This window comes from Marmota flaviventris, chromosome 14, assembly GCF_047511675.1.
Source record: "Marmota flaviventris isolate mMarFla1 chromosome 14, mMarFla1.hap1, whole genome shotgun sequence".
Taxonomy (NCBI): Eukaryota; Metazoa; Chordata; class Mammalia; order Rodentia; family Sciuridae; genus Marmota; species Marmota flaviventris.
This window is the reverse complement of record NC_092511.1, coordinates 52,002,844-52,030,297: the sequence shown is the minus strand read 5'-3', so window position 1 is coordinate 52,030,297 and position 27,454 is coordinate 52,002,844. Positions and strand designations below refer to the sequence as shown.

Below are 27,454 nucleotides of genomic sequence, written 5' to 3'. Positions count from 1 at the left end.
GTATTTTATTACTAGCTTGTACCATCTTCTACACTGTTTTCTTAAAAAGAGTTCTTTAATATTTATGGGCATTTGAATATTGCAATAAACTATAAAGCATACTGCAATGTAAATCCAGTCAATCCTCCACGTACATGGGTTTTATATCCACAGTTCAACTGACTGCTCATGGAAAACTATTCAAAAATTAATGTCTGTACTGAACGTGTACAAACTTTTTTCTTATCATTATTCCCTTAATACTACAGCATAATGACTATAATATAGCATTTTCACTGTATTTAGTATTACATGTAATTTAGAAATGATTTAAAGTATACAGGGAGGATGGGTGTAGGTTATTTGTAAATAATAGTCTTTTTGTATAAGGGGCTTGCTTGCATATCTTCAGATTCTGGTATCCTTGAGGGTCCTAAATCTAATCCTCCACAATAGCAAAGGAGAGGTCTATATTACTATCCTCGCTAATTTGATGATAGCACTGAAGATGGAGATTGTGTATGTATTTTTGTATGACATTTAGGAGAGCGATGTATACCCCATAATCTGTCAATAAATATTTTCTGATGAATAAACACATAGGAGACCATCAGAATTAGATACAAACCACCAGAGTTTGCATTTTCCCCTTATCATATGTCTGATTTTAGACTGTTTAATCTCTGTGCCTCAGCTTCCTTATCTAAATAATGGGGATAATAATGATATCTATTTCATAGGGTAGCTTTGAGAATTAAATGAATCCATATACATAAAGTGCCTAAAAAAACTTGTGTAGCACAGAGCAAGTATTCAATAAAGTTAGCTGTTTGAATGAACAAGAAAGAATGTATAAGTAAAATCTAGAAAAAAAATAGTTTTTGTTCTCCCCAGAACTGTGATTATAAAGTAAATTGTAGTACATAAGAACTTTAAGGGAAATTGATATTGTATGTATATTTACTCTTAGATTTATTTTGAAGAATGAACCTTACTCTGAATTGCTTAATTTGTCTTTTAAATTAAAACTCATTGAAGGCCTATCTAAAAGATATTTTAGTACATTTGTTATTCTAGGCATCACATTACTTTTAGATCAGAATAAATAACAATGGCTGAGTATTCCTGATCTTGTTTACATTGTTTAGAAGATGATACTTAAAAATGGCAATTAATTCCAGAGGATTTGCTCTTGTTATGTGTATCAAGCTAGTTTTCTATAAATATGGGTAAATTTTGAGGCAGAAGTTAACAATGGCAACTTCATGACAAATCTTGAAAAGTATTTGCTTCTAAAATTTCAACAAAACATTTAGCCTACCTAATTTAACAAGTCAAATGTTTGATTTTAAATTATTTAAATTTATTATGATTATGAAAAACAATTCATACAGAGATTTTTGGCACTAATGATTTACATACATATCAGACTTAAATCATTTCAAATGATTTTTATTGCTCTGTGGAGCCATCTTCTGGTCAATAGTGTGTTTTATAGATATGAAAGATTTTCTTGGATGTGTCAAGCCCTAAAAAGATCAGGTAATACGTAAGAGTATAGCTAGGAAATTGTGGTCCAAACAATACCAGCAGAAAATGTCTTTCCAGGAACAAATAATCAAAGTAGTTTGGTAACAATACAATGGAGAAAATAATCCTGTCTGGAAAATAAGTAGGTCCCAACGTTTGGCGAATTGTTTCATTTATTTGACAAATTTTTGCATACTTCTCCCTGCTAATAAGATAGAAAACTATACAAGCACACAAAAATACTTTGTAGTATACAAATTTAAAAAAAAATCTGTACAGATCAGAACCTTTTTACTTATTAAAAGTAATAACAGGGACTGGGGTTGTGGCTCAGTGGTAGAGTGCTCACCTAGCATGCAGGAGGCACTGGGTTCGATCCTCAGCACCACATAAATGTAAAATAAAGATACTGTATCCACCTAAAACTAAAAAATAAATATTAAAAAAACTAATAACAAAGTAAGCCAAAACATCGTATTTTTGTAGGGCAACAACATTTGTATGCACTTTTAGTTAGCATTCCTCCTTCTGCATCAAAATGATGCTTTACAGTCTAGACTTGTTCCAATTACTCACTTATTATTGTTATTGCCACTTCTGTTTTGATGTTCAAATGTTGCAACCTGTTCAGGGGAAGCTCCCTTACATGGTGTCTTTTGGCTTCTATGTAGTTCTATACTTGCATCCTTCTTTCTAGCAACAACCTAATATTTCAGATCCAACCAAATTTTCTTCCTGACCTGAAACACCAATCATCCAAGTATCTTGGTTCATTTTAATGCCTAAAAATATTACAGACTCTAAAATCTGAGTATTAAAGGTGTCTTCATGAGATTTAGTTGTGGACAAAAATGCTATTTCATATTACTGTTGCTAGAGAAATATGTTTTTTTCCCTAATTTTTTTGTGGTCGTAGATGGATAACATGCTTTTTTTGTTTATTTTATTTAAGAATTTAACCTTTTTTTAAAAATTTGTTTGTTGTGTGTTTGTATGTGGTGCTGAGGATTGAACCCAGGGTCTCACCTGTCCTAGGCAAGTTCTCTACCACTGAGCCATAACCCCAGCCCCACGCCTTTATTTTATTTGTTTATTTTTATGTGCTGCTGAGGATAGAACTCAGTACCTCACATGTTCTAGGCAAGTGCAAAATAAAACGTTTCTTTGTGACATTTTCATATATGCATACAAAGTACTTTGATCATATCCACTCTGTTGCCCTTTCCTTGGCCCTTCCTCTTCTCTAATAGTCCCCTTCTACATGATACTTGTCTTTCTGGGTCTGTTTTTTTTCCCACTTAACATGATGATCTCCAGTTCCATCCATGTTCCTGTGAGTGACATTCCTGTGAGTGACCCAAAGCTTGGTCCCAGTCCCTAATGCCAATGAATGCCAACTTAATAATAAGGACACGATTTTGAGAAAAAGGAAAGTTTATTGCTTTGCTGGCAAAGGAGAAACATAGGGGACTCCTGTCACAAAGGCTGTGACTCTCCCCATCTAGAAGGACTGGGGAGTTTCAAAGGAACTCTTCAAGGGTCACATTCCAGGTGTGCTCTGGTGCTCAGGGCACTTGCTAATTTGGGAGATACTCATTTCCCAGGTCCTCAGCAGGCATCTCCTTCCTGTAGTGAGTGTGTTCAAGGGCAATTAACTAGGGAGGGGGAGAGGGAAAAAGAGAGAAACAAACATGTTCTTTTAAAAAATAGGCCTTAGAGGGCTATATTCAGAAGGTGAAGGGACCACTGTTACAACATGATTTCTTTATCTTATTTTGACTGTATAATATTCCATTGTGTGTATATGTATGCATATATATGTGTTCGTGTGTATATATATTTCTAAGAATATTTTCCTTCTGCTGAAGAACACTCTTTTATCTTTTCCTTAGTGAGGATTCTCTCAATTTCTAATAGTCTGAAAGTACCCTTATTTCATTTCATTTTTTAAAGACTTATCTTTCCCAGGTGTAGAAGTTAGGTTGGTAGTAATTTCTTTCGGCATTTTAAAGACATCACTGCATTTATTTTGACTTTCATTTTGCTGATGAGAATTTAGCTGCCAGTTTAATCTTATTGCTACCCCATTATGTCTTTTATCATCTGACTGTTTTTAAGACTTTTTTCTTAGAGGTAGGGAATTGCCTTGTAAGAATTCACTAGTATAATTCACTGGTCTAGTTTTTGCCTAGTATAAGAAAAACCCTGGGTTTGATCCCCAGCACAAAAAAACTTGTTTTGATTTTTAGTACTTTTGCTATGGTGTGCATAGGTGTAGTTTTCTTTGCATTTTATTCTTCTTTTTACTTTTTTGCTTTGAACTCTTTCTTTTTTGTTTTCTGTTTGTGGAGCTATTGTTTAAAAAATCTTTGATAACTTCAATATCTGGATCTTCTGTGGATCTGTTTCTATTATCTGTTTTTATTCTTAGTTTTGGATTCTCTTATCTTTTTGATGGACACTGATTATGAAAAACTACACAATAGTGACCCTGAATTATGTTATTTTTTTCCATAGAGGATTCACTTTTGCTCTATAGGAAAAAAGGCTGGTGCTAGATAATCTTAATCCATCCAGATATTGAAGTTATTCAAAGCAGCTTCAGTTCTTGTAAGGCAGTGATTCTCAACCCTGGTTGCACATTAGCATCACATGGGGAAGTTTAAAAATAGTCAGGTACCTGGAGTCCACACCAGAGATCTAATTCAATTGGCCTGGGGTGAGACATTAATTTTTGGAGGGGTAGTTTTAAAAAAACTGTTAAAAAAATAATATATATATAATTTGCATATTAGAAAGACTGTGTATGTTTGAAATATAGGTTGCAAAGAAATGTACTGGAAAATTCTGTGTGCCCTTCCCAAAAGCTTCCCCACCAAATGCCAACATTCCACATACCTACAGTATAGTATCAAAGCCAAGAAATTGACATTGGCATGATTCATAGAGCTCATTCAGATTTCATCAGTTACACTGGGCTCATTGTATATGTGTGCATGTTTATGTAGCTCTATGCAGTTTTGTCACATCTGTACATTTCTATAATAATCACTAAAATCAAGTTACACAACTGTAACATCAGTCCTTGTGTGATGTTACAGTTTTTTATAGCCATGCCCACACCCTTCATCTCCTGGCCCCTAGCAACAGGTAATCTCCATCCTTATCATTGTTCCATGACTGTTATGTAAATGGTATACGTGTCCTTTCAGAGGGGCTCTTTTCACCAGTGCCGCAGTCTGGCTGGGCACAAAATCATGAGCCACTGAAGCAGGAACAAACTTTATTTCTGAACTCCACCAGCACACTCCACACACGCTCCTGGGAAAAATGCCGAACGCCACGCCATGCGGCTCCTCCCGGGACACACTACACCAACAGGAAATTCCTCCTCCGGAATTCCCTCCTACCGCACTTCCCCAACCAATGGGAGCTCTCCAGGAGTCCCGAGAGAGCTCCAAAGTAGCAGGCCCGAGGCAGACAGCAGGGGTCTAATCTCCAATTGAATGCACATCTTAACATAATCATTATCATCTCAATGGCTTGCTGGTGTCACCTTTCAACCAAAAATGCCATGTCATTCCTACTTGGCTATGGCTTTCAGCACACCAGCACAATTTTGTAGTTTTTTTTTTTTTTTTTTCAAGTAGGGGAGACAGACCGTTGGCTTGTTTGCTATTCCCAGGTAATTCTAATGTACATCCATGATTGAGAACCACTGTGCAGGTAATAGTTTTCGCTTTCTAACCCAGCAACTGCCTTGAGGGAAAAGGGACCAAATGCCAGTGCACTTTCTTCTTTGGATTCTTGGTCCTGTAAATTCTGTCTCAGTGGCTTTTTGATGCCTTTGAACAGATGTTTATTTTATATTTTGTCCATCTTCTGTACTTCTTACTAATGCTAGGATAAGTGCAAAATAACTTAGGTAGCTATTGTTGCAGGTAGAACTCTACTTAGAGTGATGTTTAAATAAAAACAAAACATTGACTCCCCCAAAATATATAGACCAAAGGGAAGGCAATTATAAACTATAAGAAAAAAAATTGATTGCAAGATATGTGCTTATAAGATTTAACATTCACTATAACTGAATTTGTCTGTATTGTATCTGATATTAAATTATAGTTCCATTTGTTATATCACTATGCTAAAACAGTTGATATCACTCTATATGTCTCACCTTCAAGGAAAAGCTGGCTATCTCTTGAGATCAAAAATGGCAATTGAATTTCTACATGAATTCTTAAACAGTAGAAATAATAGACTGAAAATCTTTTGATTTGTAAGACTCTGGCTTTTTTGAAAGAGTAAGAGGTTTTCTTATAATTCCACACTATATTTAAATGGAAAATGCCAACTGAGGTAGCTAAGCATAGTTTATACTAAAACCAGAGTGAAAAAGAGTGCATGACCATATGTAATGTTGCCCTTCTTGTCTTCCAAATAAAGGAAAGGAGAGTTTGAACAGCAGTTCAAGAAGGATATTTTAGAGGGGACCGAATAAAGCTTTGGAATCATCTCCCAACCTACACCACTATATACATGCCACCCACCTGGAGTTAAATAAGGCCCAGATGGAAAGGGTGTGATAAGACCCAGAAAGCTTTGGAAGAATCCCAGCCAAGGAGACTGCAGAACTCATAGAGAAGCCCCGAGTTTAGCAAGTTCAGCCAGGATCTGAGAAACTCTCTGCCTGGGTGGCAGAAGAGCCCCATGAGGGAGGTATGTAGGCAGATGGGCCCAGGAGGCACTTGGCAGGGTCTCACAATCCAGTGTAGTTTTAGAAGGCACTGAAAGTTCCTCTGCTCCCAACAGAGGTGGAAAATTGATGAGAGAACCAGAGGACAAAAGGAAGTTTGAGGTGAGATTCAGAAAGACCCCTAAACCAGGGCTAGTGAGAACCAGCTTTACGCTCATATAAACAGCGTGGCACAAGAACCAAATGTCTGACTAAAGCCAGGACATCTGAAATGTCCCTGGTGTAATATAGATCACACATACACCTGTTAAGAAGATGGGGACCCGCCGGGCAGGATGGTGCACACCTGAAATCCCAACGATTCAGGAGGCTGAAACAGGAGGATCACAAATTCAAGGCTAACCTCAGCAACTTAGTGAGACCCTGTCTCAAAAATGAAAAATAAAAAAGGGCTGGAGATGTAGCTCAGTGGTAAAACATCCCTGGATTCAATACCCAGTACAAAGGAGAAGGAGAAGGAGGAGAAGGAGGAGAAGGAAGAGAATGAGGAGGAGGAGGAAGAGGAGGAAGAGGGACGAGGAGAGGGATAAAGGGGAGGAAGAACCTCAGATCTTAGAGTTGATCAGATTTAGTCCAAAGTAACCTAGCCAGCGATGGTTTGAAGTAGAACTCTAAGTAAAACATCAAGTCTAGATAAAATGTATAAACCTTAGTCATAGGGTATCTGACTATAAACTTGATAATTGCTGAAAATGGATCATAAATTTTTGTTGTATTGGACAGTATTTTCTTATTAAATTATGGTTTCAGTCATTCTATCCCTATGCTACACAAGGAACTAATTTCTTTAAACCAAATGACTGGGCTAAAATAAAGAGGCAAGATTAAGCATTTTCCACCATTAAGGAAAATTAGAGCCTCAGAGTTAAGCCAAACTGAGTTATAACCCACCTGTTCTGTACATTTTAAACCAGCTCCCTGCTCTACCTACTCCTATCCCTGAAACCATCATTCTTCTCTCTGCTGCTTGTGAGTTTGACTATTTTAGATGCCTCATATAAATGGAATCATGCAGTGCTTGTCCCTGTATGACTGGCTTACTTAGCATAATGTCCTCAAGGTTCATCTATGTTGTCACAAATGGCAAGATCTCCTTCATTTTTAAGATTGCATAATATTCCATTTGTGTGTGTATGTGTGTGTGTGTGTGACATTTTTTTTTAATCCACATTGGAACACTCCTTACAATATGTTTATATATCATTTAGGGAAGTGACTCTTTGTATTTTTTTATTTTTTCAGAAATGTTTTGATTCCCCTATGTTTTTCATTCCACCTCATAAACTTTGAACCCCTTCATCAAATTCTGCCCCCACTGTAAGGGTAAAAGAAATTGAAGTTAAAGTGTAAAAGACCGGGCATTGTAAAGTTTCTAAGCTGCAAGGCCTGAGTTAAAATGTAAAGGACCAGGTATTGTTAAGTTCCTATGCTACATGCAAAACCTGAAATTCCTGTAGCTGTTAAGACAATACTTGGAACCGCCCAGTAAATATTTCCCCTGACTGCCTGGTTGTTTAATAACTTAGGGCCCTGTGTGGCCTTGCACGTAGGCATCGCAGGGCCTGGACCAATCAGTTTGAATGTACCTCCCCCCTTAGAACTGACCTATCACTCCCGCCCGACCTGTTCCCGCCAATGAATGAACTAATCATGTTTGGGAGTTGTTGTTTGATTTTCCCGCGGTATATGATGATTTGTTAAAGGAGACTGTGATGTATGTAAAGTCCCCGCCCTCCCAAAAAAGTGTACTTAAGCAATGCTCAGCCCCTGCTCGGGGCTCCGGGCTGCTCTCCCTTCTTGAGTGAGCACGGGGCCCCAGCGCGCTGGAATGGATCCCCAATAAATAAATCCCCTTCTGCAATTGCATGAGTCAGTCTCTTGGTGGTCTCTTCCTCCGACGCTTTGCCGGACCCTTACACCACCAAAAAAAAAAAAAAAAAAAACCCTGGGAAGTTTTGATTATTATATACTGTATAAGTCTAGATAGCAATTTGGGGACTTTTTTTTTTAACCTGAACTGGGGATTGAACCCAGGAGTGCTCTACCACTCAGCCACATCCCCAGCCCTTTTTATTTTTGAGTCAGGATCTTGCTAAGTTCATTAAGTTGCCCAGTTTGACCTGGAACTTGGAATCCTCCTGTCTCAGCCTCCCAAATCCCTGGGATTGCAGGCATGTGCCACTGTACCAAGCAGGGAACAAGGAGGATTTTTTTTTTAATTAAAAATAAATAAATAAAAGTTTATTCCAGTAGAGTTGCAGTCAAAGAGAAAAGATAATATATAAAATCAACTACATTGTTCTTTTTATCCATGAAGAGAAGACATTAGTTTCTCAGAAACTGGACTTAGGTCAATGGGAGGCTAGGATTCTGATGTGGGTTTGGTTTCTGGAAACCAAAGCTGGGATCAGGAATAGGGCAGGGCTGGCCTGAGGCTTTGAGGTCATAAAATAAACACAGAAGCAAAGGCAGTATTCTAGGGAAAACTCAACCCAGGGAACTAATAAAGCAGACCCAGCCTTATATCTAACAGGAACTAGTGTAGAAAGGAGATCCCATTGCAAGTGGAATAGGAAAGATGAAATAGGTTCAGGAGAGCAATCAAAAGGAAGCTGGGTGGCTGGGGTTGTGGCTTAGCGGTAGAGCACTCACCTACTGTGTGTGAGGCCCTGGGTTTGATCCTCAGTACCACATAAAATAAATAAAATAAAGGCATTGTGTTCATCTACAACTTAAAAAGATTTTTTTTTTTTTTTAATAAAGAAAGAAAATGAGGAGGGAGCAGCACGGGGATGGGAGGTTGTCAGTTCTTGAAGCAAGTCGGACACTCTGAAGAGGGGGCAAGGCCTGCCTTAGTGTCTGTGTTGTACTCTGTCATTGGTGAGGAACAGTCTGTGGGAACTTAGGCCTGAAAAGAAATTTGATAATGGATTTTGGAACACAGGAAATGGACCCTTGATCAATATGCTCCCTGCAACTGGAGGTCTGGTGAAACATTCCCAAGGCAGCTACCATGATGGTAGAGAATGTGCCAGTACAAAGAAGAGAATCCTAACTGCCCTCCTGCACTCCCTGGAGACTCCTTTAGTCTCCAAGTCTCCAAGAGGAGCCTGTGTGGAGATAGAAATAAGGGTCCCAGCTGTGCAGTGGGCTTCACCTCTTTCTTTGCACAATACCCCATGTGTCACAGAACCATGCCTCTCACTGGTTCTCCAAGAGAAGTAACTTTTTATTTTTTTGATACTGGGGATTGAACTCAGGATGTGGCACTTGACCACTGAACCACATCCGCAACTCAATTTTCTATTTTACTTAGAGACAGGGGCTCATTGAGTTGCTTAGGACCTTGATTTTGCTAAGGCTGGCTTTGAACTCAGGATCCTCCTGCCTCAGCCTCCTAAACTGCCTGGATTACAGGCGTGCGCCACTGCATCAGGCATTGTAACTTATTTTTAACCTTCCTTTTCCCCTCTTCTTTTCTCCAGTCGTCTTTCTTTTTTTTCTTTTTCCTTTTTCCTCTTCCTCCTTCTTCTTCTTTAGTTCCAGTTGAACATTTATTTATTTATTTTTATGTGGTGCTGAGGATCAAACCTAGTGCCTCACAAGTGCTAGACAAGTGCTCTACCTCTGAGCCACAGCTCCAGCTCTCCTTCTTTTTTTTATTTTTTTTTCCTCCTCTCATTTCACACTGATAACCTTAGATTTGCTCCCTCTACCTTAGGTAACAAGAGGTTGCTGACCCTTGTTATTTACAATGCTAACTCACTGCAGAAGTAAGTCTGAGACACCATTTCTAACCAGGTCCCAGACTTTGACATAGGTTGACAAAGGGCAGATACAAACCTGGTCTTTAGCAACTGTAGGCTCATAAATATATATATATATGTGTGTGTGTGTGTGTGTATACATACATACATACGTGTGTGTGTGTGTGTGTGTGTGTGTGTGTGTGTGTGTGTGTGTATATATATATATATATATATATATATATATATATATATTGCATTATTTTCCCCTACATACTCTCACTCTTGAGCACTCACATTTTTGGGGGTGGGGAGGTCCCAGGGGCACTCAACCACTGAGCCCCAGCCCCAGCCCTATTTGTATTTTATTTAGAGACAGGGTCTCACTGAGTTGCTTAGCACTTTGCTTTTGCTGAGGTTAGCTTTGAACTTGCAATCCTCATGCCTCAGCCTCCTGAGCTGCTGGGATTATAGGTGTGCGTCATAGTACCCAGCTTGAACACTTCACATTTTTATAGTCTTCCTGCTGCTTTGCTATTTTGCTGCCTCTGTAGCTTCTCCCCATGGAACCTGGCATTCAAGGGCAAGGGGAAAAGACATCCAGAAGCCACCTTTCTGAGTACACTCACTTCTGATGTTTGCAGCTTCCCACAGTATCCCACCCTCAGTGTCACTGGGATGGGAAGGGGAAAGGGTCTGAGTGGCCAGAGCCAAGACAGATCAGACAGCACTGGGTATACAGTGACAATGGCGGTCTCAATAGAACCAGGGGGAAAGATCTGGAAACACAAAAGCCTGTCACTCTGAAGAAGCTTTCTGAGAGTTCAGATTCATAAAATTACATCATGTTAGAGGCTTTGAAAAACCATGTGTCTGTAGATGATAGCAATGTGTTCCTTCCCTGTGCAAATGCTTGTTTTACTATGATGATAGATTGTGTTCTGTGTGGACAAGATAACAGAGAAACAGAAAATTAGGGGTATTAGAAATTTAGTAGCCTCATTATTTTTTATCAAGATTCCTAATAATCATTACCATGTTTTTAATTACTTCATTCCACTTAATTCTTGCAGCAACCCTAACGGGTAGGTGCCATTGTCATTCCCTTTTTAAAGTTCAGGAATATGACCGTTAGAGAAGAAAATAGTTTCCCTGAGTTCACACAGCTAGTGAAAAGCAGGCCAGGATTGAAACCAGGGGCTCCAAGCACTATTATGCAGTCTGTGCACTGAACAACTCCTGAGATAACTATTCACAGACTAGATGTAAATAGTATTCCCTGGAGTTGTATAGAACAGCAGCCCAAACACAGTGCTTATGCACACCCCTGAGCTTTTGAGTAAATATATGTAACAAGAGAATAACTTTTTAAATGTATATAACAAGAGAACTGTACTCTTTAAATTAAAAAGCACACATTGTAGAAGAATCTGATTGCTTGGATTGTGTTTGATTTTATTGCTTTGCACTGTTCAGGCTTTAACTCCTATTTATAACCTGGCATATTTCTTAGTTTTATCTTCTGGAGTTCCAAAGGAAACAGGTAGAATTCACATAAGCTAATGTTGACTCTTTCTCCCTAGAGTTTTGCATAAGTGCAGAGTTTAGGACATCACCATCTAATCCATACCAGAAAAGAACAAACATGTCACTGACCTGTGTATCCCAGAGAAGTTTACCTAACAAATGCCATATTTGGAGCTTCTCAGATCCCTGGGTGCTGTTGACCAGGGCATAGCCAAAAGGAGGCTGCAGCCATTCTGAAAACTTCCTGGGGAAGGAAGGTGATTCTAAAAGGCAATTAGTGTCTGTAAAATTACACTGAGCTCTAATTTATGGGTGATATGCTGCAATCAGATTTAGATCCAATTCCTACCTATTAGAATCTCCCACAAAATAAGTAAAAAATATAAATCTGAGAAAGAGACAGTAATGTGTGGAAATTTAGAGAAAAGGGAAGGAGGAGAGGTAGAGACCGATCAAAGAAGTAGCCCAACTCTTCAGTCTGCACTGGAAGGCGGGGCTGAGGTAGGCAGGAGGTGGGGAGCGGTGTGTGATAAATAAATCATCTGCACCCTACCCTCACCAGGTGTGTGGGATTGCCTCAGGAAAGGGTGTTTGTCTTGAGTCCTACCCATGAATATATATTTACATTATAAACAAAAATGTTGCTTCACAGTCTCTATCAGAACCCTGTTTTTCTAAAAGTGTAGATCTGGATTTTCATTTCAGTTTCACCCAGAAGTTACTGAACTATTTGTTCAGGTTGTTCCAATGACTGCATGCCTATCCCCAGCACCTCTGCCAGCCCTGGTCCTGCCCAGGAGGGCAAGTCCATGCCAGCCTTACCCCCTCCCCATCCCATGAATAAATGGGTGTGTGAACAACACTAGCCAAATTCCAAGATAGTACCACGTCATCGAGAGAACACACACACACACACACACACATCAAATAGAAAACGTTGCTTAGGCCCCAATAGTTCCTTACCTATGCTATTGATGTTTACTTGACAGAAGTCTCACTTATTTACAGTGTACAATTTGTTACTTTTTAACATGTGTGAACCTCCAAAATCATCACAACAATCCAAAGAGGAATGCACCATTTTCATAAACATTGATGACTGTTTCCAGGAGATGGTTTCTTTAAGTCAAGAATGTCTTCAAATGAAACAAACTTCCTGAAATTTTTTTGACAAGGAGAGTCTGCACTGTGGCTATCTAAACAAACCCCTTTGTGTTGACCTTTATCAGTAGGAAATTTGACAAGATTCTGATGTTGATTTCCTTGATTCTCCATCAGAGTCTGTCTGGAATGGAGAATGTGGACATATTCATGCGGGGTAGGATTCCTGGTAAGGTTCCAACGTGCTCAGTGTGGGCTCTCACAAAGTTAAGCAGATGAAAGAAGGAAGAGAAAATGCCCAGCACTGAGCAAACTTGGCTGTAACAGGGAGCTCAAAAGCCCCTGGCAGCCAGGTGGTCACACTGTGGGGGAATCAGTCATTAGCACACAGGACTAAACTGTTTCCAGGCGGAAGGTGGGAACATAAAATTCAGTCCTACAAGTCCTGTGAGAAATGAATTCACCAAAACAGTAGGGAAGTTTCAAAAGGAATAAAGCACTTCTTTCAAACTGGAGTTTCAAACATACATAGGAAACCAATTCCATGTTCTCAGTCAAGCAACTCTGCTTTCAGAGCTTCTCTGTTTCAGAAATACAGCAACTGGCCCCAGTAAAGAGAAATGAAAACACACAGCAGGCACTGGAATCAGCCCTCTAAATCCTAACTCTTTCCTGCTGTACAGCTCAAAAATTCTATTTGAATTTGCAGTTATATGAACTCTTGCATTTTAGAAGAGTACCTCCGGACAGGAGATATTTCATTTCTAGGAAATGAAAGGCATTTCATTTTCAAGGAATGAAGTATTCTATTACTCATTTGAATAACATTAACATTCAGGAGGGATATATGGAAAGTATCTAAAATTTTTAGTATCTAAAATTATGTCTGCACTTGGGAACATAGAAGCTTCAGCGTAAATATCCTACCCTGAGCTTCTTAAGAGTAACAATCACTATGGCAACATCACCACATGTAGGGCAGATGTCTGCCCAAAACCAGTTGTTGACTTTAAATCACGATTTCTAAAGCTTTGGCTTCACACACAGGAACTAACACCACCACATCATAAAATTTCTGTTAAATCTTCAGGTACCTTGGTAAAGGATACATAGGTTACATGTGTATAGGGAGAATGCTACATTTCCTATCACTCCAAACGATATAAAGGATTGTCTTTATTGCTTTCATGTCCTCCTCAAACCTCTCCCCCCATGTCAATTTCCACAATTGATGTCTACCAGCACCATGCTATTGAAATTTTTCTTGTCAAATTTCTGGGAATCCCTAGTTTCCAAGTCCAGTAATTTATTTACCTGCATCCTTCTTGACTTGTGGCACATTTATGTAGTTGACCACTGTTATTGAATTGTATCCCCCCAAATTCATCTATTGACATCCTAATGCCTGGTTTCTCACCAAGTGATCTTATATGAAAGTATGGTCAGGGGCTGGGGTTGGGGCTCAGCAGTAGAGCACTCGCCTAGCATGTGCAAGGACCTGGGTTCAATCCTCAGCACCACATTAAAAATAAAATAAAGATACTGTGTCTAACTACAACTAAAAATATATATTAAAAAAAAAAAAGAAAGTATGGTCACTGCAGATGTAATTAGTTAAGATGAGATCATACCAGAGCAAGAGCCTCATTCAGTATGACTGGTGTCCTTGTAAAAGGGGAATCTGAAGACAGACACAGTGCAAAGATTATATGAAGAGACGCAGGGAAAAACCATGTGAAGGCAAAGATTGGGCTGCTCCCTCTACAAACCAGGGAACACTAAATTGTGACCAAACTACAAAAGCTAGGAAGAAGCATAGCACAGATCCTTCGGTCACAGCTCTCAGAGAAAATTAGCCCTGCCAACATCTTAATCTTGGACTTATAACCTCCTGAATGGTGAGAAAATAAACCATTGTTTAAGCTGCTCAGTTTGTGATCCTTTATTATGATAGCTCTAGTGGACTAATACAACTATCATTCCTTGAAACTCTTGTCCCAGAGCCTCTGGTTTACAGAGAGCACTCTTTGAGGTTCTGCCAGCTCTCTGATCCTCTCAGCCCTTCCCCTTCTTTCTGTCTAAATGTCTGCCTTTTCTGTAATTCCATCTTCATCCTCTCCATGCAGAGGCAATATCGTTTGGTAGTAAGAGCACAAGTTCTGGAATCATACCTCCTTTCAGAGTGACTTTGGTCAATATATTGGATCACTGTTTGATTGTCCCATCAGCAAACCAATAGTTCTTGAGAATGTTGTTCTAAGAAGTAAATCATTTCATACATATAAAGTCCTAAATATGTAAGTGCTCAACAATCACTATAATTATGAACTTCTCTTGTTACTTCCACATTTTCCCTCTTGTAATCTCAGCTTCTTTTCTTGTGATGGATATTAGTTATACTTTTTAGCCATACTGTACTTTGAACTCTCTTCTCCCACCTTAAGAGCCATTACTGCCAAGGGTGGTGGCACACACCTGAAATCCCAGAGACTGGGGAGGCTGAGGCAGGAGGATCAAAGCCAGGCCTCAGCAGATTAGCAAGGCCCTAAGCTACTCAGTGAGACCCTGCTTCTAAATAAAATACCAAAAAAAGGCTGGGAATCTGGCTCAGTGGTAAAGTACCCCTGGGTTCAATTCCCAGTACCAAAAAGAAAAAGAAAACCCTTACCTTCTATGGTAGAGGTCAGCTTGCTAGTCCTATTTCCAGCCTCAGTTGTGGTAGAACAGACATGTCAGTGGTACCTACCGGAGCTGGGAGCCAGGGAAGAAAGGAACCTCTAATGGAGAGCTTCCAGTATCCAGAGGCAGCTATGGCAGAGGCTAATGGCAGCATCTGTGTGCTGGCTGTGTTGGTGGGACCAGTAGCAAAAGCAGGGCCCAGTTTTGCATTGTGATTGGGAATTGTTCATTGTCAAATAATCTCTAATCTTGGTTCTTTTGTCTTTCTGGAAATTCTATGAGCTACCCATTATCACTAATAAATTACTTTCTTGTTAAACAAATCAGGGTTGCTTTCTATTGTTTGGAAACAAGGTACACACAATTTTGTCTTCAATGACCACTTATATACTGATGATTCTCTAACCTATATCTCAGTTTCTGCTTCCCACTTGAAATTCTATCTGGAATAATTCTATTTTGGAATTCTATTCCTCACTGCCTACATGTTTTTAAAATGAGAGCAACCTATGTATACTGAAAGTATGATTTCATTACCTCAAGCTTCCTTAAAATGTATTTATTAGAATTCTCAGATGTTCAAAATGCCCCTCAGTACAGCTTGAGTTAAGAGTGGGGTGGAGGGTCGGGCCGGGGATGTGGCTCAAGCGGTAGCGCGCTCGCCTGGCATGCGTGTGGCCCGGGGTTCGATCTTCAGCACCACATACAAACAAAGATGTTGTGTCCGCCAAAAACTAAAAAATAAATATTAAAAAAAATTCTCTCTCTCTCTCTCTCTCTCCCTCTCTCTTAAGAAAAAAGAGTGGGGTGGGTAAGGGAGAGAGAAGGGAAATTGCATGGTAAAGGAAGGAGACCCTCATTGTTATACAAAATTACATATAAGAGGAAGTGAGGGGAAAGGGGGAAAAAAAACAAGAGAGAGAAATGAATTATAGTAGATGGGGTAGAGAGAGAAGATGGGAGGGGAGGGGAGGGGAGAGGAGGGGAGGGGGGATAGTAGAGGATAGGAAGAGAAGCAGAATACAACATACACTCGTATGGCAGTATGTAAAAAAGTGGATGTGTAACTGATGTGATTCTGCAATCTGTATATGGGGTAAAAATGGGAGTTCATAATCCGCTTGAATCAAATGTAGGAAATATGACATGTCAAGAGCTTTGTAATGTTTTGAACAACTAATAATTAAAAAAAAAAGAGTGGGGTGGGTGTAGATATGTGGGAAGCAATGCTCAACTTTTCAAACTAGGGGACAATTCATTTCTATTAAAAACATAAAACAATGCATAAGATCCACATCAATTATCGAATTTTAAAATTCCAGTTTTAGTTGTTCCATAATGGCATGAGTCACCAATAGTTTGATCAAAATATAAAATGAAAGCCCATCATTACAACCTCCATTTCATCTGTAATCTCCCAGCAGAGTTTTAGTCACACAACACCCAGCTTAGAAGCCTATATCACCCTAATTCCATCCCCTTTCTCAAGCTATATTCAGGCACTGAATTGCCTAAATCCCACCTATAAAATCTTGAAGACTCCCAAGTTCACACAGAGACCTTTCTCCATTTCTGTTGTCACGGTTCATCTCTCATCTACAATCTACTTCATGAGGGATTCCATATTTTCTTCCTCCCGATCCGATCCGCGCAGTCTGAGCCCAGCTGGGAGCTCATCCCCACCAGCAGTCTCCAAAGTTCTCCTCTCTTATCTCCCCATCTTCTTATCTATATCCAGTCCTAAGTTTCCAGAGGAGGACATTATAAAACTGGCTTTATAAAATTATATAGTTTCCAAAAACATGTTTCAAGTATAAACCACAGCTCTTGAAGCTCTTGGCAGCTTTGTTCTCAGGTTACCTGATAATTTCCCAAAATAATAGTGATCCTGTATGTGGCACTGCCCAGTTTAGGGAAGGGAAAACTATCAGTTAATAGTTAAAAATTTTATCCCGCTACTCAAAAAGATACTTTCCAGAATCCCTCAACTGCACAATATCACAAGTGTCAAGGAGGCCCAAGAAAGCAGTTGAGTTTTCTTGATTGCTGAGCTGAGCTGTAAGCCAGGAAATAAGCAAATGGAGGCAAACATAGGGCTGATCACCTTAGGAAATCTATGGCCAGTGAGCTTTTGTCTCTCAACAATAGTGGTATCTGTGGGGAAACTTTTGCAAATAGGGAACGTCATTTTGGATTCATGAGGGGAGATAACATTTATTTGCACATACTATTGGGATGAAATTCTCCATGAAATTTTTCACATTTCTGCACTATCTGGACTTTCTGAACAAAGAGCTTTGCAAACTGAGTTAAAGAAAGATTGAGCCTGGTGCAGTGGCACTCACCTGTAATCCCAGCAGCTCATGAGGCTGAGACAGGAGGATCACAAGTTCAAAGCCAGCCTCAGCAATGGTGAGGCCCTAAGCAATTCAGTGAGACCCAGTCTCTAAATACAAAATAGGGCTGGGGGATGTGGCTCAGTGGCCGAGTGCCCCTGGGTTCAATCCCTTTTACCAAAAAAAAAAAGAAAAGAAAGAAAGATTGAATGGCAAACATGCCTAGGAAGTTAGAACATTTCTTGGAGAGATTAAGAGGCTTATCTTTCCTGGTGCTATTTGTCCCTCTCTTTTGGAGACTTTTGCTGACATTCCAAAGTAAAGGTAAGGTCAAAGTCTCTGTTCTCTCCCCTTCCCTCATGTGTGTTTGTGTGTCTGTATATTTCTGTGTAGATTTGTGTCTGAAAAGGAGGATGAAAAAAATGTGTCAACATTCCGAATATGTACTCTAAATCTCATAATTTTGGTGTTTCTCCAGAGGGAAAACCCTGTTGCATGTACAATGTAGCATCAGCCTCTCACCTAAACTTGGGGCTCAAGGAACTAGCACTAAGATGCTGTATGAGACAGGCACGTGGTGTATGCCTGTAATCCCAGTGACTCGGGAGGCTGAGGCAGGAGGATTGTATTTAGTGAGGCCCTAAGCAACTCAGTAAGACCCGCTTTCTAATAAAATATTAAAAAGGCTGGAGATGTAGCTTGGTGGTCAAGAGCCCCTGGGTTCAATCCCTGGAAAAAAAAGAAAGAAAGAAAGGAAGGAAGGAAGGAAGGAAGGAAGGAAGGAAGGAAGGAAGGAAGGAAGGAAGGAAGGAAGGAAGGTGCTATGTGGATAATAAGTGGTCTGTATTTTGGTCTAAACATCTTTTGTTTCCTGTCAGAATATGAATATATATTTATATTTACACACATACATATATAATATACACAGGCATGTAGCACATCTAGCACTATTTTGTTTAATCCTGAAAAAAGCCCCAAGTCAGATAAAGTATTATTACCATTTTATAGCTGAGCAAACTAAAGCTCAGAGAGGTAGTTGTTTGCCTAAGGTCGATGTGATCGATGGCAGAGGTGGGTTTCAAATTCAGCTATTTAACACTAAAGTTTGTGCTCTTTCTACTTTAATAGTTACCACTATTGTGGTATGGATTGACCTCTTTCTATCTCAGTTTCCCTATATTTAACAAAATTAGATTATATGGCCACCAAGATCACATCTATCATTTTAAGATTCTGTGCTTCCCCTTCTATCTTGTCTTCAAGTTCTATCCACAGACACCCTTTTGTTTTGCCAAGTGACTATGGATGGCTTTCCTTTGAGTCTTTGTTCAACTCATATTTTTCACCTGGAAGCACTCCACTCTTTGAGGTCCTGTTCTTATACCAAAGCACCGGGATTATCAAAAAAGCCTTGGTGATGGCTGTCCCCCACAGCACCAACTGTCTACAACATTCATTATTGATTTTGGCATCAATTACTTCACCTACTATTTTGTTTCATAGATAAGCTTCAAAATTCATCACCAGCATGTAAATGTTTATCTCCACAGCATCTTGAATTTGAATAGCTACTTAGGTTGACAACAGAAAATTGTAACAGAAAGAAATTTGTGTTTATTTGTATTAAAGGTGAATCAAAAATCACATCATAAATGATAGCAAAAATATCCTTTTGTCTTGTTTCAGGTTCCATATTTAGCTTGATATATGTTCATTCTGGCATTATTTTGACAAGCATGTTTAATACATGATTTTCCATCATGTATTGATTGTCCTAAGAGTTTAGGAAAACAATCGTGAACAAATAAATGTGGTCCTAGCCTTCTAAATGTTTACAGTTAGTGAAGTGATCAGGAGGACACGCATTAACTGAACACTCACTGCCATAGATGGGCTTCTAAGACAGTTCCCAGCAATCCCTGCTACCTGGTACTCAGGCCTGTGTGGGGGCTGAACTTACTGTCTGACTTTTAATGAACACAATACAGAAAAAGTGATGATTAGGCACAGAAAACTGAGAGCTGTCTTGCTACCACTCTCCCTGCTGGCTCCGTCTCTTTTATGCCTTTGCTTGCTTGCCTCATTTTCAGATTCCATGCTTCCCCTAATTTAAACCTCATGTTGAGAGATTCTCTCTGGAAAGGCCCATGTGGCAAGAAGTCAGGAGTACATAAGGAATTGAAACTTCAGGTCAGTGGTCTGCAGGGAAGTGGGTCCTGCCAGCACCATTTGAATGAACTTGGAAGTAAATTTTCTCTAGTTGAGTCTTCCAGTGAGAACTCACCAGATGACACTTTGAATGCAACTTTGGGAGGGATCCTGAAGCAGAAGTCCCAGCTAATTTTTCCTATAGAATTCATAGAAACTTACCCACAGAAACCATGAAATATAAATATGAATTGGTTATTTTAAATATAATTGTTTCACTCCTGGGGATTGAACCCAGGGCCTTGCACAGTAAATACATGTTGTTTTAAAGCCACTAAGTTCTAGGGAGATTTGTTATACAGGAACAAATAATTCACACACTCACACAAATGTACACATATTTACAGATGGTGCTAAGTGCTACGAAAAAGACAGTAAAGAATGGAATTAAGAGATTATAACAAGATTCCCTCATTTAAATTTAGTTTTCTATTTCCTTCACTTGGGTATTGAATTTTATTGAATATGTGTAATTAGTTGGTCCTTTGTAGTGATACTGAAGAAAACATTTTCAACAATAATTTATACTTGAATACATTCTTATGTGTGGTGTTCTCTCTAAACTCAACTACTAAGCCCTTTTAAAAATAATACTATAGCCAGGCAGACAGTGGTGCATACCTGTAGCAATTTGGGAAACCAAGGCATGAAGATCACAAGTACTAGGCCAGCATCAACAATCGAGAGAGACCCTCAGCAACTTTGCTAGACCTTGTCTTAAAAATAAAAAATAAGGGGCTGGGGTTGTGGCTCAGTGGTAGCGCGCTTTCCTAGCATGTGTGACGTACTGGGTTCGATTCTCAGCACCACATACAAATAAATAAGATAAAGGTCCATCAACAACTAAAAAATATTTTTAAAAACAAACAAACAAACAAATAAGTAAAAAGGGCTGGGGATGAAGCTCAGTGGTAAAGCATCCTGGGTTCAATCCCCAGTCCTCCTCTTCTCTTCCTCCTTCTTTTCCTCCTACTAAATGTTATTAAAAATCAAACATACTTTTTGTATTTTGAAATTTTCATTAGGTTCATAACACACTGAAACACAGAAGCTGAGAATAGTTCAGAACTTGATGTTTTGTTTGTAACCAGAATAACAATATAGGACAGAGGAGAGAATCAAAACTCAGTGACAGGAAGCCTGATGGAATGGACATTGCTTTCCTTTGTCTATATGCTTTCCCTTTTCTTAGAATAGTTTCACATCCATGTTCTTTGTTGAATTATTCTTACCTGACTTCCTGCAGTTTTCTTGTGGCTGCCAATCACAAGACCTATTTCCTTACCCTCAGGGCACAGTTCAAACTAAGTCTGTCCCCAGAGTTTCTCATCCTGAAGCTGGGAAAAGGTTTTATCCACTGAGCCACATCCCTGGCCCTTTTAAAAGATTTTTTTTTTTAAAGTTTTGAGACAGGGTCTTGCTAAGTTGTTTAGGGCTTCACTAAATTGCTGAAGTTGTCCTTGAACTTGCCATCCTCCTGCCTCAGCCTCCCAGGATGCTGGGATTATAGGCAAGCACCACTATGCCCAACTGGTTGTCTTGATTTTACAAACAAATCAATTCCAAAGTATCTTAGTTGCAGCCTGTCATCGTATTGTTGGAGACAAATGTTATAGTCACCTTCCAAAAACAACTCTGTTTTGTGAAAAAACACTTTAGTGGATCTTTGGTCATGAAAAAGTAAATCTAGAAGGAGTTAGGGATGGATATAGTGTTCACCACAATCCTTTAAAAGGTATTTTCATTGTGGCCAAGTTGCATCTTTGCTGAGATTATTAAATGGAGGATTTTCTTTGATCTTGAGTGTAAAAGAGAAGTTAGGATCCTGGACTGCAAGTAGACCATGCAGCTGGACTGTAACTAGCTGATCCTACAACCTGGCCGTAGAACAGGGACTGAAAGTAGAAGTGGCCATTAGAGACCCTCACTCCGTAGAAATCCATGGTCCCATATTCAATATTTTCTACGCTATCAGTTTCATGGGGCTGCTGTAACAAATTACCACAAAGTAGGTGATTTAAAACAATAGAAATAAATTTCTTCACCATTCTGGAGGCCAAAAGTCCAAAATCAGGGTGTCCTCCCTCTCCAGGCTCTAAAGGAAAATCTCTAGCCTCTCCCACCTTCTACTGGCTGCAGATTTTCCTTGGTTTGTGGCTGCACCACACTAACCTCTGCCTCCATGGTCACATTGCTTCCTCCTCTTCTTTGTGTGTCTATGTCTCTCTACATTTCTTGGTCTAATCTTCCTTTTATTCATAAGGGTATATATGATTGTGGTTAGAGCCCACCTGAATATGCAGAATAAGTACCACCTCTGAAGATCCCTAATGCAGGCTAGGAATGTAGCTCAGTGGTATGGGGCTTGCCTACCATGTGTGTAGGCCCTGGGTTCAATCCCCAGTACTACCAAAAAAAAAAAAAATTTTTTTTTAACTTAAAAACTTATTAAGATCCTTTTTACAAATATGATAACGTTCACAGGTTCTGGGGATTAGGACATGTTTTGGGGTGGGTCATCATGCAACCTACTAAATCTGCTTTTAATTTTTTTTTCTTTCTATTGAGCATTGTAATTCTTTCTGGTGTCCTGAAATTTTCAGTCAAGTGTGATTAGACCTCATCTGGTTTTGGTGCAGAGACTCATCCACTTGAGATGAAGTTGTCAGCAGGAGACCAGCTGAATATTGCGATTAGTGAGAGGAAGCCTGAGGAGATAGAACAGTGGGGCAGAGCAGCTGGCCAGCTGAGATGATGAAGAAAAGGTGGTTCTGACTTATGGAACAGGACAGTATTTCCCAGGGATTTCCAGGAAGGCTCAGATCCTGAAACCCAATAAATCAATGGGCTTTGTCCCATTACACAGGGTGGGGTGGGTGCAAATTATTGTTATTTGAGCATTAAGAATCAGCATAACCCACAACTTGGGAACTACTAAATTATCTGTATTTTTAAAAATATGCTGTATTGTTTTGATTTCATAATAAATATAAATAAATAAGCATTATTTTCAACGGCCTTACTTGATTACAGTTCTTTACTCCACACTGTTTTGAATGGTTTCCTCTTCTGTATTCTCTGATGTCCTCCACAGTTACTTTCACTCACTGCAGTTTCTACAGAGTCAGTACATAGGGCTGATTACCCCATAGCAAAAATGCCACATAAATGTATCTGGCTGCAAAACAGCTGGCATATCCTGAGAAGTACTTTCTTAAATCATCCACTCAATCTTTTTCCAGGAATGCATTTGGACATTTGATATAGATTATCCAGAGAAAAGTTGACCTGGACCTTATGTTCTCTGCTTGTAATTATAAGGGAGATATAAAGCAACTCTCTTCAAACTGCTTAAAACTCAAACTGAGGCCTTGTTTTTGTTCTGTGTTTTTAAACCAGAAATAGAATCAGAGATATTGTGTAAAGCAAGATTAGGGCAATGGAGATATAGAACATACTCAGACCCATAGTGGACAACAGGATGCCCAGAGAGGCTGGGATTTTTTTTTCTTTTCGTTCTTTCTTTTTTTATATTTTTATTTCACTTATTTATTTTTATGTGGTGCTGAGGATCGAACCCAGGGTCTCACATGTGCGAGGCGAGCGCTCTACCGCTGAGCCACAACCCCAGCCCAGGGTCATACTTTTTTCTAAAGTTGAAGAAATTGCCAACTAAAAAGTTGTAAGTTGTCCTTTATCTGTGAGAATGGAAACTTTGGGGGTAGACCATTTTAGATTACAACTTTGGTGGCCACTTTTAATAAAGCAGATATAAAACAAGGTTTGTATTTCACAGATGTAGAGCTGTCTGGGTGTTGAAGGTGGTAGGGGTGAGCTGGTCCCTGCCTAGCAGAGCCAGCTGCACCAGCCTGTGAGTCAGACTGAAGGTGTCTGCTCCAAGGATGGGCCTGTGGGCTCTGAAAGTCCCAATTTTTAGAACATTTTTATAATTTTTTTCTGTTTACTAATAATAGAAAATAGAGTTAATGTTTTTTCATGGAATGTTTTCAGAAACAAATTAATGGCCCCAAATGGGAAATACTAGTATATATTGAGTCTGCCCCCTCATCTCCACCTGCTCCACCACATTATTGTTTAAGCCCCCGTTTCTTTCCTTGGTTATTGCAGTTGCCTTCAAATGAGTCAATTTGCTTCTATGCCTGCCTTCACCTACCTCCAGAATCTTCTCCATAGAACACTAGAGTGAATTAAAAATAATAATAATAATAATAACTCAGAATCTCTCATCCCTACTCAAAACCTTCTCTAATAATTCCCAGCTGCTATAGTTTGGAAGTTGAATGTCTCCCCAACGTCCATGTATTAAAGGTTTGGTCCCCAGGGTGGTGTTATTTGGAGGTGCTGTGGACCTATAGAAGATGGGGCTCTATGGGAAGTCCTTAAGCCATTGTGAACCTCAAATGAATTTTGGGATCCTGGCCTGTCCTCTTCATTTCCTGGCTCATGAAGTGAGTAGTTTGCTTCACCATGAGTTTGCTAGAAGCCATAGCAATGGAGTTACTAGATCATGGACTGAAATCTCCAAAACCATGAGCCAAAATAAAAATTTTCCCTTTATAAGTTAATTACCTCAGGCATTTTGTTACAGTGATGGAAAGTTAACTAATATATTAACCATACTTAAAATAAGGTAGCCCTGGGCTGGGGTTGTGGCTCATTGGTAGAGTGCTTGCCTCACATGCATGAGGTCCTGGGTTCGGTCCCCAGCACCACATAAAAAATAAACAAATAAAAATAAAGATACTGTGTCTTGGGCTGGGGATGTGGCTCAAGCGGTAACACGCTCGCCTGGCATCCTCAGGGTGCTGGGTTTGATCCTCAGCACCATATAAAATTAAAAAAATTTAAAAAAAAATAAGGTAGCCCTTCCCATGGTGTGAATGTCCTCACAAAATCTCGCCCCTTCTGACTCCCTCAGATTCAACTCTTGGCATTCTGCTACTAATTTCATTCCAGCCACTCTGGCCTCCCAGCTTTTACTTTACTTTGTGAAACATGCTTCAACCTCAGGTCTTTGATGCTTACTTGGAATTCCCTTCCCAGAAAGTGTCATGGTTGTTTCTCTCATTTCATTCGCTTCACCAAAAATGCCTCAGAGAAACCTTTCCTGACCACTCTATCTTAAATAGGAGACATCTTTCATCACTGCCTGCTTTCTCTGCTTTCCTTTCCTTTATTGAACTTATTATACTCCCTGACAGTCTTTGCTTAGTATTTTATTGTCTGCCCCCACCTTGAATATATATCTATGGGGGAAGCAACGTGTTATTATTGCCCTATCTTTAGCACCTTGTATAGTACTTGCAGGTATACAGTAGGTATTGAGGAAATTATCTTTGATGTTGTTGTTGTTGCTCAAGTCAGCTTTGGTTCTTTGCCCTCTCAGTTTTCATTCTAGGTCTAGTCATTGGCTCCTGAGTAATTTCTGACCAGTTGTTCTTGGCTCTTAAAATACGTCTCAGTGTATGTGTGTCTCCTTTGCTTTGTCCCATTCCGGCTTCCAGTCAGGTCCCATGGATCTCTTAATTCTCTAGTATCCCAGGTATTTAGTTTTAGGGTTTTGTTTTTGTTTTTGTTTTTTTGGTGCTAGTGCCAACTATCTATTCTCCATGAATATCAAAGATTTTGCATTTCCATGACTTCCAAGCTCCCATCTCAGTTTACATCTAGGGCTAACCAATCCTGGTCCTTTGGAGAGTTCCAGGTCCTGGGAAGGGAGGCAAATAAGGTCTCCCTTAGAATAGCATGTGTAGCATGATACTTTTTTGGTAAAAAGGTTGAAAACAAGGAAACATAGATTTTGCTTCTGTATACATCAAGTTCAAGGTCAGCCTCAGCAACTTACTGAGCCTCTAAGCAACTTAGTGAGACCCTGTTTCAAAATAAGAAATAAATAAAAAGAGCTGGGGCTGGGGGCTGGGGTTGTAGCTCAGTACACACCTCACATGTGTGAGGCACTGGGTTTGATCCTTAGCACCGCATTAATATAGATATTATGTCCATCTACAACTAAAAAGAAAAAAAAAAGAGCTGGGGATGTAGTTCAGTGGTAAGTTGTCCCTGGGATAAATTTCTAGCAATCCCCTCCCCCTCTGCCAAAAAGAAAAAAAATCTCTGAAAGGATGCACAAAAATTGGTAACAGTGATTACCTGAGAGCAAGGATGTGTGAACAGATAGAGGATGGGGTAGGGAAGACCTCTCACTGCATGCTTTTCAATTCTCTTTTGAACCATGTGAATATATTTTACATTTTAAAAATTAACCCACATTAAAAATGGGAAATAAAAAACTTTTCATGTATTACTACTAAAAGATCTCTAAGACATACTATTAAGTTTTTAAAAAGTATGGAAGAATGTATAGCAGCTGATATCATTTACGTCTATATGCATATACATGTTTGTATTAGACATACACATGTAGCATGAATATGCATGCATGTGTATGCTTGTAATAATAGAATTTCTGTGGCAGAAGATACTATTTAATCAGTGACAAATGCCTCTAATAGCAACTTCCTGCCCATCTAGACCCCTGGTCATTTTTCAGGTGATGAGAAAAAAATGCAACTATTCTATCCCCAAAGACCTCTATTCTGCCACTGATACTTTTACAAAGTTTATTCTTTCTCTGCTTCATTTGAAATAGTTTCTGTTGTTTCCTCATCAGGCTCACTGATCTTTTCCTTTGCAATGTCCAACCTGCTATTTATTTTGTATAGTAAATTATCACTTCAGGTATTGTATTTTTCACTTCAAGAAATTTCTTTTGCTTTTTTCCTGAGGTTTTTATGTTTTCCATTTATTTCTTCATTATGTTCTTGAATCCTTTTATGTCCTTGAGCATATTTATATTATTTATGATAATACTTTTATATTTTTCCTAATCCTATCATTTGTCATTTCTGAGTCTGCTCCTATCAAATTATTTTTCTCTGCATTATGGGGTACACTTTCTTGTGTTTTCACATGTCCAGTAATTTTTATGTGTCTGAGTGGTCTTGGCCAAAGGAAATGTCTTGGCCAGATGTTGCCTTCAATTTCACATTACTGAGTACTGGATATTATTGTTTTCCTTTAAAATTATGTGACTTTGTTTTGGTAAGAAGTTATTTGCAGATTAAGCTCATCTTTTCCAGGCTTGCTTTTAAGTTTTTTAGGGTATGTCTGGCATAGGTCTAGGTCTCATTTAGCTCTACTATTAAGATTTAACCTGTCTGAGGTCTCTACTGAACTTCCTGTTTCTCCACTCCAGCTGGTGGGAATCTGATTCGGTTTCAACTCTGTGTGAGCTCTGGGTAGTATTTGGCTTAAACTGCCCCAGTAATTCTTCTTCCTCAGTCCTTTGTCCAACCTCATGGAGTTTCACCCTTTCTTTGTATGCACAAGTGATGAGAGTCATCCATGTATGGACTACATAGGCATCACAGCCAGTGATAGGAGAATTTGGTATCTGGAAACTTCCAGTGGAAATTTCCTCTAGCCAAGACCGCCCAGACACATTGTGAGCCTTATTCAGCTCTGCCCCAGGTCCCACACAGCACTGGAGATGGAGTGACCTGCTGTAG

At 39.3% G+C, this 27,454-nt stretch overlaps 1 protein-coding gene and 1 long non-coding RNA gene across 15 annotated transcripts in view; one reads left to right on the top strand and one right to left on the bottom strand.

The window, feature by feature from the left end:
* Wdpcp (WD repeat containing planar cell polarity effector) overlaps positions 1-27,454 on the top strand; it is a 521,998-nt gene that overhangs the window by 101,116 nt on the left and 393,428 nt on the right. The gene's annotated exons all lie outside the window — the stretch shown is intronic.
* On the bottom strand, positions 2,926-15,456 carry LOC114091784 (uncharacterized). The gene is made up of 2 exons (XR_003582552.1): positions 15,389-15,456; positions 2,926-3,164 (listed from the first exon to the last, which is right to left on the bottom strand). It is a non-coding gene; the product is annotated as an uncharacterized lncRNA (long non-coding RNA).